This window comes from Panthera pardus, unplaced genomic scaffold (assembly GCF_024362965.1).
Source record: "Panthera pardus isolate Hobbes unplaced genomic scaffold, ASM2436296v1 HiC_scaffold_10, whole genome shotgun sequence".
Classification (NCBI taxonomy): Eukaryota; Metazoa; Chordata; class Mammalia; order Carnivora; family Felidae; genus Panthera; species Panthera pardus.
The window spans coordinates 30,419,413-30,434,082 of record NW_026526655.1 but is presented as its reverse complement, the minus strand read 5'-3'; the positions used below and the strand labels follow the sequence as shown (position 1 = coordinate 30,434,082).

The window sequence follows — 14,670 nt, the reverse complement described above, 5'->3', positions numbered from 1 at the left end:
AACCACATCAGTCATGATAAATGAGGCTAATGAGGTGGCGCAAGGTTACGCGGTGGGTAGGTGATGAGATTCAAGCACAGCCAGTCTGGTTTGGAGTAGGTGCTCGCCCTGTGCGCAGGCCAGAGACCACGCCTCTCAGTATCCAACTAGAAACTCCTCCCACAAGTCAGTTTCCAGTTAGAACGGAGGGACCTGGGACCGGGCGCGCTGTCTTAACAAGGAATGTACAACACCTGCCCTTTTCCTGGTCAGGGTAGTGGCACGGATGAGTCAGATGTATGAGAACAGACGTGGGTCATTGCAAAATCCTTTATGAATATAGTATGTGATGACATATAGTTCCTCCTACGTGTATGCAAGATCTAGACAGCACCTTTTAGAGACAGGACAGATAGTCTGAAAATTGGTATTGACCCCTTAGGGGTCAGCCTCCAGAGTAAGCGTGTGCACACCCTGCCAGGCGCATGGATGCGTGCCCATGCGTCCAGGCCCCCAAGCCAGCCCTTGCTCCCGGCCCTGTCCTCCCCTACGTCCCCACCAGATTTTTCACCAAGTGGAAGCACAGCTGTTACAATTGATGACCAGCTGTTTGGGATTTTAACAACGGCTATTAAAACCCGTGCACAAGCACTGTTTCTGTACTATCTCCTCAGTAACGTAGGTACCCGGCTCGCAAGCTTTGATCGAGATCACTGAACACAGTCTCCAAAAATGAACGCACCGTCTCCCCCAGGCCACTGCACAGAGCAAGTGCTTCCTGCTCGAGTGGCGTCATGAGATCTCCGCTGGGTGGACTTCACAGAGAAGGCCGAAGGGAGGTTAGATGTGACTCAGGTGAAGTGTTTTCAAAGCTTCTCAGGCAGAGAAGAGGGAGGCTTTGATGTAGACTCCCTATTTGCAAAGCTGCTCATGAACAGAGGGGAGACTCTCGGCACCGGTCTCCTCGTATCCAAACTTCCCTCATTGAAATACCAGTATTCAGCTTAGAGGGTAATTCCGGGAGAGGGTTTCTAGAAGCCGAGCTAACCAGTGCCCGCTGCCCCTCCCTGGAATGGGACGGCCGCTGTACCGTTTCGTCACGCCCCTTTCTTGGCTCACAGAAGAAATGAGCTGATTGTTGTTGTTGCTCTTTGTATATTTGCGTAATTTTATTTTTTTTAATTTTTTTAAAATGTTCATTCTTGAGAGGGAGAGAGAGCGCGCGACAGAGCATGAGCAGAGGAGGGACAAAGAGAGAGGGAGACAGAATATGAAGCAGGTTCCAGGCTTTGAGCTGTCAACACAGAGCCCCACGCAGGGCTCGAACCCATGAACTGCGACATCATGACCTGAGCCGAAGTCCGACGCTTAACCGACTGAGCCATCCAGGTGCCCCTATATTTGCGTCATTTTATAGCCTGAGCAGAGTTCTTGATTTTGCAACATCATAATAAAAAACAGTGTGAATTGGCGGGTTTAGGGGTATGATTTGCAGCTGGTCTACCACTTCCTTTACTGGAAGCTTCAGCTAAAAGTATTATACAATTATCATATTTTACAGGACTCGAGCTGATATTTGCGTCTGCTCATCTTTGGTTGTGGCTTTGTAAAAAATACTCTCTTTTAACATTTTTTTTTTTTTTTTGGTAGATGGATTGCCCAATATACTCACTTTATACACTTTTCTCTTCACGGTATAAATTCATATAGTTCAGTGCTATTGAAATCCAAGCACCAAGGTCTAATTGACATAATAACACGATGAGCTATTTGGACAGTTTTTGGAGATTGAAAACAATGACGAAGCAAATGCAGCCCAGGGTTATAGTAATATCTCTAACCATCCCCTTTTCACTCATTGCCATTATTTTGATTAAAAGGTCTACAGAAGCCACGGTGGTTGTTCAGGATGCAAAAATTATTGCAGAAACTTCCTCTATTAATGGAAATTATTAGAGGATGGGAATGGTACTCGAACAGCAAGAATGACATTAATTATGCGAAAAGCAATCATATTTGGCAGTTGGCAAGCACACATTATTCTTCAGCACTCTTCCACGGGTTTGTGTCCAGCCAGCATTAGAAACCTAAAAGCTTTTTATTTGGCAAAGTTTTCACAGGACTTGGACTTCCAGCTTCTAGATAAAAGATAATTTGGAAGTAAATGTTGTTGGTGAAATTGAAGAATTCAGTAATGAGCGCTATGTAGATGAATTGATGCCCAATTAAATGATTATATCAAATCCAACTCTCAATGTTGACTTTAAAAAAATCATATTTTAAAGACTTTGAAAGCAATATGCTATATATATATACATCTAATCAGAGGAGCAAAGTTGTATTACCAGCCTGGAAAGGAATGGAGTGTTCTGAATGATCCAATAGTTTGATTAATGGAGAGATACTTAGGACAGGAATTACCTGTATGCTATGAATTAGAAGAGATTACAATAATGTAGCTTATTTTCACTCCATAGTTCCCTTTCTCTTGTGCAACATTTCTCTGTTTCTCAGGGTTTTCATTTCTCTTTCTCTACACCCCTTTTTCAAGGCTCCCTTCTTCTCTGTTTTCCACCATTTTGATGTTCTCACCACCTTCTACAGAATGTTTTTCTTATCCACTCCTACTTTCACCTTTTCTTGTCCCTTCGCAGCAGTAAATACGACCATTCAGAGCAACATCTGTTGCTTTGCTTTATGCATTCACATAATAAGCATTTATTGAGCACTTGACATGTGCAGGGCACTGACCTAACCACAGGAAGAGTTACCAAAACTTCCAGGAGTGAGCATTTGGGCACAGGCCCAAAAGCGTATGTTCAGCATCCATAAAATACCCACGGGGCTCAAGTCATTGAACATCCGGGGAGGGATGAAGTAAAGCCAGAAAGTTAGGTTGCTACAGGTTACTGAAACGTTTATCTGCTAGTTAATAGAAAATCATTAAATGGGCGTGGGGGGTTGCTTTGGTTTTTCAAACCAAGTTTTGACACAAGAACATCAATTTTCAGAATGTCATTCATTTAATTCTTTTTTTCTCCTCCTCTTGTCGTCATTCATCTTCCTAGAACTTGAACTCGGGCGGCCGATACAATAGTCCGTTGCAAAATAACTTGGTTAATATAAATTTAAAGCTGTTGGGTGTGTGATTTCAGCATTGACAGTGGCATGGGTCTGGTTACTTTGTAATTCCAGTAGGTGGTTCCACATTGAAGAAGCTATTCAGGTCAACGGTAGCTATGCCCAGGGGACCCAGTAATCTATGTTGCCATGTAAGGTTCTTCTACTCTACTATTATTTTCAGCTTATAGGAATCTTCCCCCACTCTAAACAATTATATAATTAAGGTTCCTAATGGTTTTGATTTATACACCAGATCCAAGTTTAAATCTAAATTGTTAGGATGTGAGTTTTAAAAATTATTTTTAAGGGAAAGGGAAAACTCAGAACTATGTAAACAAAAGAGCTTGAGAATGGCAGTCTTAATAAGACTTAACCATAGGACAGATGTCATAAAACTTCCTTTGAAAGATTTTGGGGATCTGTGTTGTGCTGCTTACCAGGTCACGTTCAAAGAGATAGCTAGCCATTGTGTTAGCTGATTCTTTCTGTTAAGTGCCACTGAGTAGATGTGTGACACTTCTGCTTTATTGACTCGGTAAATATTAATGAACAAGGTGATAAGCCAGGCCTTGAGAATGTAATGGCTCAGAGAACAGATATTGTCCTAACTCCGATGAAGTTCACCTTGTGTAAACCAAATTAGTAGACTGACACCATGCATGAATATTGGGAAAAAAAAACTGTACGTTATGTAGACTATTATTGTTTCTAAAACAGTATTTTACCAAAAATGACTTTTGGTGTACCAAACGTTAACACACAGGCACCCATCAATGCCTCCAGCTATATGAAATAACTATCGCCAGGTAATTGGAATTCAGTGAGATCGCGATGACCATGAGCCCATGCAAAATGCCTGAAGATGGTCATCATTTCACATACCCCATCCCACTGCCACCATAAGCTCATGTGAATTTCAAGTCTTATATCTCCGTTCTTTGTTTAGGAAATAGAGCAGCAGTAACTAGAATGATCACTGTCAACATATGAGGTGACATTGGGAGTGAGACTGAGTTCAGATGTTGGCCTTGCCAAAGGTATGAACCTTTGGCATGTTGCTTTAATGTTCTCCGAACTCTACTTTCCTCGTGTGTAAGTGAGGCAGAGATGGAAATGATAGCACTGATTATAGCTCATGATACCGATTGCACAGTATTGCAGAAAGTCATTTCTTTCTACTCATTTATTTCTAGTAATGGGAGTGACTGGAAGCTGGCCACCGAAAAGCTTGAAATTTTACATATGTTTATGCTGTTTAGTCTGTATAAATGCAAGTGTATTTTAAGTATACTAGGGAGCTGTAGTCAATGAATATCCTTTATAAGGCTTATTAGTTGAAAGAGATAGTATGAACTCATAAGAAATAATGTGAACAAACTTACATCATTTTAAGGTTTGGCATATTTTGAGGGTCAACTGTTTTCTTTTAGAATGAGTAAAGAACACTGACTGTCACAGAGTATAATAAAAATAAAACTGCAGAGGCATCATTAACTCACATATTACATCCAAGAAGCAATTCAAAACCAAATTCGATAAATACTGGACACCGGCATCTGGTGATTAATGTAACTAACTGAGACTCCACTAAATTCCGGCTTCCTCCGTTCCCGGAAAATACAGGACAGGTAAACGGCTTTATTAGGGAATGCTTTTCCCGATACCTTTTCATCCCTTTCATCAGAAACTGTCTTCTCTCAAGTGAAAGTTTAGATTTCAGCCAGTGTTGCAATATCTCCATTTGTAGGTAGACAGATGGGGAAAGGAAATGAGATGGTATCTGGCTCTTTAATTAAAGATGTAGAGCCAGAGTTTGCTCTTCACGCTCACTGGCAAGACACATATGCACATGTGCACACACATGCACACACAGACACATACAAAGTGCATCTGATGGATGAAGCCAAATTTGTGAAATTGTATCCATAATCATAGTTTCTATGGTAACTGTATCTTAGGCCCAGACACAAACAGAGCTGGGCAGGAGATGTCTGATTTTATTTTCTCTGAAGACAATCAGAAGAGAGATAATTCAGGTTATCAGATGCCATGGCCCCGTGTACAGATGGCTAGTCCTTGGGTCATGCTAGCGTAAGACTTAATGCTGCGATTCCAATAAATGCGTTATACTTTTACAATGTTGCAGATGACTTCGCTATCTTTGTCATTCAGCTTTAAAATAATTATGTACCGACATATAGTTACCATATTAATGAGTTGTACGTGGTTAACACAATGTGGAAACTATATGCAAGATAACTTGTATAAATGTGCATAAGTTAGAAGAGATTATAAGGATTTATTTTAACTCCAGTGTTCTACATGGGAGGAAAATATAGAAACAAAATGGTTAAAAGGCTTACCCAAGAGTTATTTTTAAAATATTTTTATTTGCTGTATTTTCTAAACTAGCAGATGTTCTAAACTAGTCTATAAACTGAATACCCAGCTATTTGACAAAATTACTGAAATTAAATTAGAGAAAATAAACACTTCAGAAATAATGGTTTGAAAGAGTGTGCGTACTTCTGCTTCTGCAGATAGCATATTTCTAAATACATATCGCCAACATAATATACTTCACATTGCCAAAGAGAAATCATTTACAACCTATTTTGATTAGTTTCTTTTTGCTTAAATCAAGTATGGTGAGTTTCTCTCCAAACATGTAGCGTTTTAGCAGAGTGTCTTTGTATTAGAAGATGCTCAAAGACAAGTTCATAACTTTTTAGATATTTTCATCATGTTGATTCCTTCAAAAATCTTCCAGCCAGACCTATAGCTAAGTAAGAGGAATGTAATTAAAAAAAAGCTTCTGGAAACTGCTCAAAAATATCTGTCACATTACCAACTTGAAATGAAAGGCGTATTCCCTAAAATGGCATCTAAATTTTTATACTTTGCATCTTAATCTTATGATGGGTCTGGCAGCATGAGACACATTTTTGTGTAATGAATCTGAGTAAGACATATTGGTAAATGAGGATGTTATGCATAGGTGAGTAAGCTGTATTGCAACTTGGCACAGCCTTTCTATCACAGCAGCTTTTAAACTTCCCCAGGAAAATTGACTTAAGGGACATAAATTACAACACTGGCCAAAATGTGTCCCAACCTGTGGGAACTGGAAAACATGTTAATTTTGAATTGTTTCCGCTTTTTACCATCAGACATTTGCAGAAAATCGTGTGTGATTTATTCTTTTATTTGTAATGAATTGTTAAAAAATGTTTGAAAGGGCATTAAGTCTTCCCCTCTGCCATTAATCTGCAAATGGGAGAAATAGGGGGTTAAATGGCCTCTTTAGTATATTGCTTTATGAAACTGCTGACTCCAGCAACGCCTGGCTAGAAATACATACTAATTTAAGGAACCCTGAATGTAACCAGCAAGCTCCTTGCTTTTGTAGAGAAAAGACTAATAGCTTTATTTTAACAAGGCTCTTAACATCCCAGCCAGCAGCAGGCATTGAGTGAATGAAATTGGGAGAACTCCCATGGACTAAAAGCATCTTAATTCAACGTTCCTCATACACCAGACCCTCCTGATAGGCTGTCATAGGCTGTCATAATCCAGCCAAAGAGGATCACCACTATAAGGCACACCGAGTGTGAGCCTTTCAAGTTGTTTTTGAATAAGCTCTCTGAAGTTTCTCTTCCTGAGCTTTATTAGCAGAGAAAGATAAATATGCCCCAAATCCAAGCCTAAGTTCTCACATTACATTGTTTTGGAAAAGACTAGGTTTCTCTGATGGCTTAAGTCAAAAGTATTTCTATCAGAAGTATATTTAGGTCATTACATTTAAAAAAAAAAAAAAAAAAAAAAAAAGGCTGCATGATACCAAGTGAGATAAAGGGCTTCTAAAAAAGAAAAAAAAACTAATTGGATCAAAGCCGCTGACCTTATTTTTTTATGATGAGGGAAATTACCTAATAAGGCTGGAAGCAGGAACATTTCTGAGTTTTACTGAGCACAAATGCCTGTGCCTATTCTCTTTCCCCTCACTACTTCCTAAAATGGCCTGACTTCCTAAGGACCCAGCTACAATTTATAATGAGTTTCTCTTTGGCAATCCTTGATCTGCAGTTTCCTACCCTCAATTCACAGCTCTTTGCAAGAGTCTTTGTACCCAACACAATAATCTGGATTGCCATCATTTCTGATTAGGACATAAAAGTTGATCAAGTTACAGGAGGAGATTAGATAAATTATGATTTACCTGTAAGTAGGATGTTGTATACCTATTAAAATTTATGCTTGTGAAATATCTAGGAAAATGTCAATAATAAATAGTTGGGGGGGGGAACCATATGCCATTAAAATATGTATATGTTTGTAAATGCTAACAGAGGTCATCTTTGGATGATTTAGGGAGAAAAATCAGCTCAGTCCGCTTTTTAAATAATGGAACACAAATTTATTCCCATCATTTCCATTAACTAACACTGTGTCCCTCAGGGAGAGGTCTTTTTCTCATCTCTAGGTTTTAGAGTACGTAGCACATGACTCCACTTAGGAGACACTAACAAATGTTGATTTACTTGAAAGTATTAGTCTTATTTCCTCAGCATGATAGCATAAGACAGTACAACCAATGTTTGTTTTTGTTTTTGCTTTTGGGGGGAAAGCAATAAAGATTTTCAACACCATGGAGCCCTGCTTTCTCTCCCCATCGATCCACCGAAATCACTCTGAACAAAGTACCCATCACCATCTCCTCGCCAATTCCCACATACACTTCTGTGGAACTTATGTTAGTCACTGTTCAGGTACAGAGAACAAAATCCACTCTAGCCAGTTGAAGCAGGAACAAATTTATGATAGCCTACTAATGGGCTTGCAGACTCTTAAGGATGGTTAAAGATACGGCATCTTGGCCAACCTTTCAGGAATGAGTTCTCACAGCATGCTACAGAACCAGGCTACCAAGGGAGCTGTTGCCACTTCTGTAAGAAAGCTTTGGGCTCCAGAGCCACATAACAATGCCTGTATCAGGAACCACCATAATTAGGAAAGTGCCACAATCAGAAAGCCACCTCTAGTGCTGCCATCTCCAAAGCTGGTTATAAAAGCTGCACTCCACCCTCGGAACTCGCGATGGCACATTTGCTGAGACTGCCAAGGAAAACCTAGCACAGCTTCCTTCTTGTCAGAGTAAACGGTGAAAGTGTGGCCACTGCCTCCATGACCCAGCTTAAATCATACCGGTACACTGACTACAAGGGCATTCTGGGAAAGGCAGTTCTGAGCTCTGTCATTCAGGGTAACACTCTGCAAGGAAGGGGGTTTGAGTAAAGCACATGAACACACCATACTGACCACAGACCTTGCCTTGCTGAAGTTCTCAACTGCTTTGGACACTGTGGACCACGCCCTTGTTTGTGAGATTCTTCTCTTTTGATTTCTATGATAACACTCTCTCCCAGTTCTTTTCCTGACCAACTGCTGTTTTAGACCTCCTCAGATTTCCTCCTGGGTTCAACTCATGTTTGCCTGCCCCTTAAATGGTAGTGTTCCTAAGATTATTATGGGTATTCTTCTCTGTTCTCATTGCATGTCTTTTCTTCTGTTCTGTGTCTACGTATTACCCGTGGGCATCCTAATTCTTTTCCAAGGTTTCAGGTACCCATCCATAGGCTGAATGTTTCCCAGTGCTACATCCCTAGTCCAGGCTTCAACACTGCAGACTTTTACACTCAATTATCTATCAGACATCATCATCAGATGTCCCAACTCAAGCTTAATATATCTAATATACTCCTACCCCTACCTTTGCCCCTAAACCTGTCCATCCCTTATTCTCATCTTGGTGATGGTTACCAAACCCAAGTAGTTGCTAAGCTCAGAAAATTGTGCATTATTCCGGGCACACCCTTCCTGTTAATCTTCAGTCACTCTTATGGAACCTGTCCCCCTAATATTCTTATATCACTCCCTTGCCTTTATCCTTTTTTTCTTTTTAGGAACTTTATTTTCTGTCAACCTTACTTTCATTTTGTTTGCCTTTGTGGAAGAGCAGCTTAAGACCACTTCGTAGTTGTCCCTACTCATTTAAGTGATCTGAATAGTGGGAGCTGTAGACCAGTCTTCAGTGGGGGACTGAGCAGTCCAGTCTTCAGTAGGGAACTGTTGAATAGGCACAGAGAACACCTGTGTGCCTTCAGACCAGTCTGCAACTTCAGGTTGTGTAGCAATGAACTCAAGATCTGGAGCAGTCCATTCACCCCAGAATTCCAGCTTGGTCACAGCCTTTTCAACAGCAGCCTGCTCTTCCTTCTCAATCTCTTCAGGATCTCTGTAGAAGAAGACATCCAGGCATGACCTCCAATGGATCCTCGTGGGAAATGGTGCCATGCATGTGCGGAACTTCCCTGGGCCAGTATCCACTCCATCATACCGACTGAGGGAGCTCCCTTTTAGCAGAATTCACCTGGTTGCTCTGAAAACAGAAAGCCCCAAGCAGTTAAGAAGGAGAAAAGTAGAAGAAAATACAGGCCATTTAAAATATTTTTTCATTTTTCCTTAAAGTTCTGACACATGTGAGTTATACCAAGAATTACTATCAAACTCCACTCATTGGGCCAGAGGCCCTTGTGGGGTTGGTAAAAGACTTGCCCCCAACGTAGCACACTACCTACACTTGTGAGTTCATCAACTCCAAGCTTTAACAAAGTGTAGGCCTTTATCCTTTTGAACATCCCCTAGTTTAAATTTTTTTTAACGTTTATTTATTCTTGAGAGACGAAGACAGAGCACGAGCAGGGGAGGGGCAGAGAGAGAGGGAGACACAGAATCTGAAGCAGACTCCAGGCTCTGAGCTGTTAGCACAGAGCCCAACATGGGACTCAAACCCACAAACAGCGAGATCATGACCTGAGCCGAAGTCAGACATTTAACCAACTGAGCCACCCAGGCACCCCAGAATATCCCCTAGTTTAGGCCTTTATCATCTCTGGCTCAAACTATCACTGGCACCTCCACACTATGCCAAGAATAATCTTTCTACCCTGTAAATATGTCCCATCACTTACCAAGTAGCCATTGCCAATGGCTTCACCATCACCTACGGGTAAAACCAAGTTCCTTGGCATATTAGCTCCTCCAAGATCGGGTCCATGTCTATATCTCTAGAGCTTGGACTCTGGGCTCAGAAAGACATGATCTTTGTCTCTGATTTTCCATGTACTAGCTATATGACCTTGGGCAAATACTTAGTTTTCTCATTTGAAAAACAGGGCAACCATTGGGGTTTAGGAAGATTGAATGGATTGATAAAAATAAAACATTTAGCATTTTATTTGACCAACAGTAAGTACCAAATAAGTGTTAAATTGTGGTAATGATCAAAGAAAAAACAAATAAATGGAGAGATAGTTCATATTCATGGATAGGAAAACTTAATACTGTCAAGATGTCGGTTCTTCCCAACTTGATCTATAGATTCAATGCACTCCCTACCAAAATCCTAACAAGTTGCTTTTTAGATTCTAAAGAATCTCCACAAACTGATTCTAAAGTTTAGAAGACCTAGAATAGTCAACATAATTTTGAAGGAGTACAAAGTTGGAGGACTGACACTACCCAACTTCAAGACTTACTATAGAGCTATAGTAATTAAGACAGTGTGGTATTGGTGAAAGAATAGACAAATAGATCAATGAAACAGAATACAGAGCCCAGAAATAGACCCAAATAAATACTTATTTGGGTCTTTGACAAAGGTGTAAAGATAAACACAATGGAGCAAAGATACTCTTTTCAACCAGTGGTGCTGGAACAACCAGACATCCAACAAGCAAAAAAATGAATCTAGACACAGACCGTGCACCCTTTACAAAAATTAACTCAACATGAATCACTGACGCAAATTTAAAATTTGAGTAAAACTATAAATTTCTGCTCTGCAATAAACATTGTCAAGAGAATGAAGAGATAAGCCACAGACTGGAAGAAAATGTTTGCCAAAGACACATGTCATGAAGGACCATTACCCAAAAATACAAAGAACTCTTGAAACCCCACAATAAGAAAAGAAACAAACCAATTCAATATGAACCAAAGACCTTAGCAGACACCTCATCAGAGAAGACATACAGATGGCAAATAAGCATATGAAAAGATGCTCCACATCATATGTCATCAGAGAACTATAAATTAAAACAACAATAAGATACCACTGCACACACATTAGAAGGGCCAAAATCTGGGACACGGACCACCCCAAATGCTGGTGAGGGTGTGGAGCAACACGAACTCTCCTTCATCACTAGTGGGAATACAAAATGGCACTGCCACTTTGGAAGATGGTTTAGCGGATTCTTACCAAACGGAACGTACTCTGACTATACAACCCAACAGCCACAGTATTTGGTATTTACATAAGGGCACTGAAGACTTATCTTCACGCAAAAATCTGCACACAATGTTTACAGTAGCTTTATTTATTATTGCCAAAACTTGGAAAGCACCAAGATGTCCTTCCAAGGAGATGAATGGATAAATAAACTGCGGTACATCCAGACAATAGAATACTATTTAGCCCTAAAAAGAGATGAGATATCAAACCCTGAGAAGACATGGATGGAACTTAAATACATATTACTAGGTGAAAGAAGACAATATAAAAAGGCTACATACTGTAAGATTCCAACTCTATGATGTTCGGGAAAAGGCAAAACTGTGGAAACCATAAAAAGACCAGTGGTTGCCATGGGTTTGGGGAGAGGGAGGGATGAACAGGCAGAGAATAGAGAATTTTTTAGGGTAGTGAAAATATTCTGTATGATACTAGAATGATGGATACATGCCATACATTTGTTCAAACTCATAGAATGTACAACCCCCAAAGTGAAACCTAACGTAAACTCTGGGCTTTGGGTAATGATGTGTCAATGTAGTTTCATCACTTACAACAAACGTACCACATGGGGGGATGTTGATACTGGGGAAGGCTGTGCATGTGTGGAGACAGTGGGATAGGGCCTCTGTACTTTTTCTCTCAATTTCGCTGTGAACCTAAAAGTGGTCTCAAAAAAATAAAGCTGCCTAAGAAAAAAGTTACGATATCGGCAATAATGGTTATAGCCATAATAGTAGTTCCGGTGGTAGTGGTGTGGTTATCCTCTTCCTTCACAGGTTCTGTTTCTTCCTTTACCAAAATCTTGACATTCCCTGAAAACAGAGCGCTTTTCTTTTGTAAATGACTCCATGTTGTTTCCTTTCTGTTCCCTCTACCTAGAATGCCTTCTCCTGCTACTCTTACGCCTTCTCCCCCACAAAAACTTCTCATTCGCCTTCAAATTTTAGAGGAAACTTCAACACCCAAATGAAGCTGTGTTCAACTCTCTCAGGTGGACTTTTGTGTCTGTTTCTTCCGACTCCTACTGCCTCCTCTCTCCTACTGACACTGTAGCAGTGATATCATCATACCGTAATTGTTTGCAGGCCTGTCTCCTCGATATTCAGAGCAATGAAGAAATCCAGCCCTTGTTCACTCCTTTGAATATAGTGCCTAGCATGGCATCAGGATACAGTAGCTGCTCCGTAGTCACTAATTCAATGCTTGCATTAAAGAGGTTGTCGTGTTAATAGCGAAACGCAATATATACACTATATAAATATAATAATTAAATATGTACATTTTCTGTTTGTGACAAACAGAATCATTTTTAAATTTTATGTTTATTCATTTTTGAAAGAGAGACAGAGCACAAGCAGGGGTGGGGCAGAGAGAGAGGGGGACACAGAATCCGAAGCAGGCTCCAGGCTCTGAGCCATTAGCACAGAGCCCGACGCAGGGCTCGAACCCACAAACCGCGAGATCATGACCTGAGCCAAAGTCGGACGCTCAACCGACTGAGCCACCCAGGTGCCCCCCCTTTTTTTTTATGTTCGAACAGAATCATTTTTGATAGAGAATCATGCCACCCTTCTTTGCCTTACATTCTGCTACTTCTGTGAAGCTTTTTCCCAACACCTTCAGGTGTCACCTGTGCTGTTAGTAACATCCTGAATGACACAGGATCATACATTGTCCTACATCATTATTTAATTATTTCATTTCTGATGTTTGCTTTTCCCCCAAAAGACTGAAACTTCCTTAAGATAAGGATCATCCTGTGCTTTATATGATCTCATATACTGGTAGCTCATCAGGATAGGCACTTGGGTGCTGCCCCCTAGAGACACCAGAATGCTGAGCACTGCATCATTAGGCCAGGCCAGTTCTGGATAATAGTGCTGAAAGTATTAACTTGGAGTTTTGTGGCCATAAGAAGAAAGGTTACTTGTAAATGTCTAGAGCCATACTACGGATACATAAGCATAATGTGCTCCCAACAATCACAATTAAATAATCTTCAACATAGTTCTGGTATTCATGCTAATTCTCCCTCCATGAAAAATAGGTTAAAAACAAAGCTCAGATAGAAGAGGCTGAGGACAATAATTGTATCCTTCCCTTTTTTTTTCTGTACCATTTATTTAACCCCAGCTTGTCTGATGCCATCCTTGTTCCTGATGTTTGCTGGAAAGGACGGTGGTTTACATCAGGGCTTTTATCCTAATGCGGAGAACTCTCAGTCTCTCTGGAGTCGTCTCTACGTTTGTAGGTGCAGTCTTTATCCTTCCCCGGGAAATTCACTGGGCTGTTGGCCTCTCAAATAACTCCAGCCACTCCTGTTCCATGTATTGGTGAAATACGAAAAGGCTTTGCAGGACACACTCTGAAGAGCCTCCTGTAATAATTTTGACACCAGGCATAGCCTTTCTTACTCTAAATGAGTGTGTATATTTGCTTTGCAACCCCCCTCCCCCACAACAAACCCTCCCTACACCCACCACCCAAGCTGGGATGGAGGTTTTATAGAGAGCTAGAACTTTTGGTGGGAAGAAAAGAACTTGCAAGCTGAGTACCACCTGGAAAAATCCCCCCTCCTGACTTGACACTGTTACGTTCTGTGTTTACTAGCCAACTCTCCCTTCCCCCATTACAATGGTCCAGGTGTTCTGTTTACCCTTTCCAGGCCCACTCTGCGAGGGCTGGCCCAGCACGAGAGCAAGCACGTAAGTGATCCACAAAACCACATACATCGACATGAACAGGTGATGGATTGATCAGTCAACAAGAACTTTGAAATACGTGTATGTTTTCATCCTGGTTTTAATTGGTATGATAGACGCAGAAGCACTATGTATGAAGTCTTCACGTTCACAGAACCAACATACTTTGTCGAGAACATCCTGGGGCCAGTCACTGCTCTTCAGATCCTCAGAGGTCGAAGGAGGAGACCCGACGAGAGGGGAACACAGAAAGTACATAGGAAGGGGAAAAACATAATAAAGACCAACCCTAGACAGAAAAGAGTTAATGACTTCTCTGTGGTAGTTGCTAAGGGAGAGAACTAAGTGAGATCTGGGGGAGGGAAGGACTTCATGGGAGCTGTGGAGGAGACAGTTGTTTGTCATCAGCCCCTGTTAGTAAAGAAAGGTTGAAGAAGATACTTTCAAAAAACATGGTCCTTGTCACAGCCAAGAGCTGTCTAAGGAGACCTGACACCTACATGTAAT

At 40.9% G+C, this 14,670-nt stretch overlaps 1 protein-coding gene and 1 pseudogene across 2 annotated transcripts in view; one reads left to right on the top strand and one right to left on the bottom strand.

Annotated features, from left to right (window-relative positions):
- Positions 1-14,670, top strand: part of PARD3B (par-3 family cell polarity regulator beta) — a 1,011,329-nt gene that overhangs the window by 940,041 nt on the left and 56,618 nt on the right. The window lies entirely within an intron of this gene.
- On the bottom strand, positions 9,645-9,781 carry LOC128772741 (small nucleolar RNA SNORA62/SNORA6 family; annotated as a pseudogene).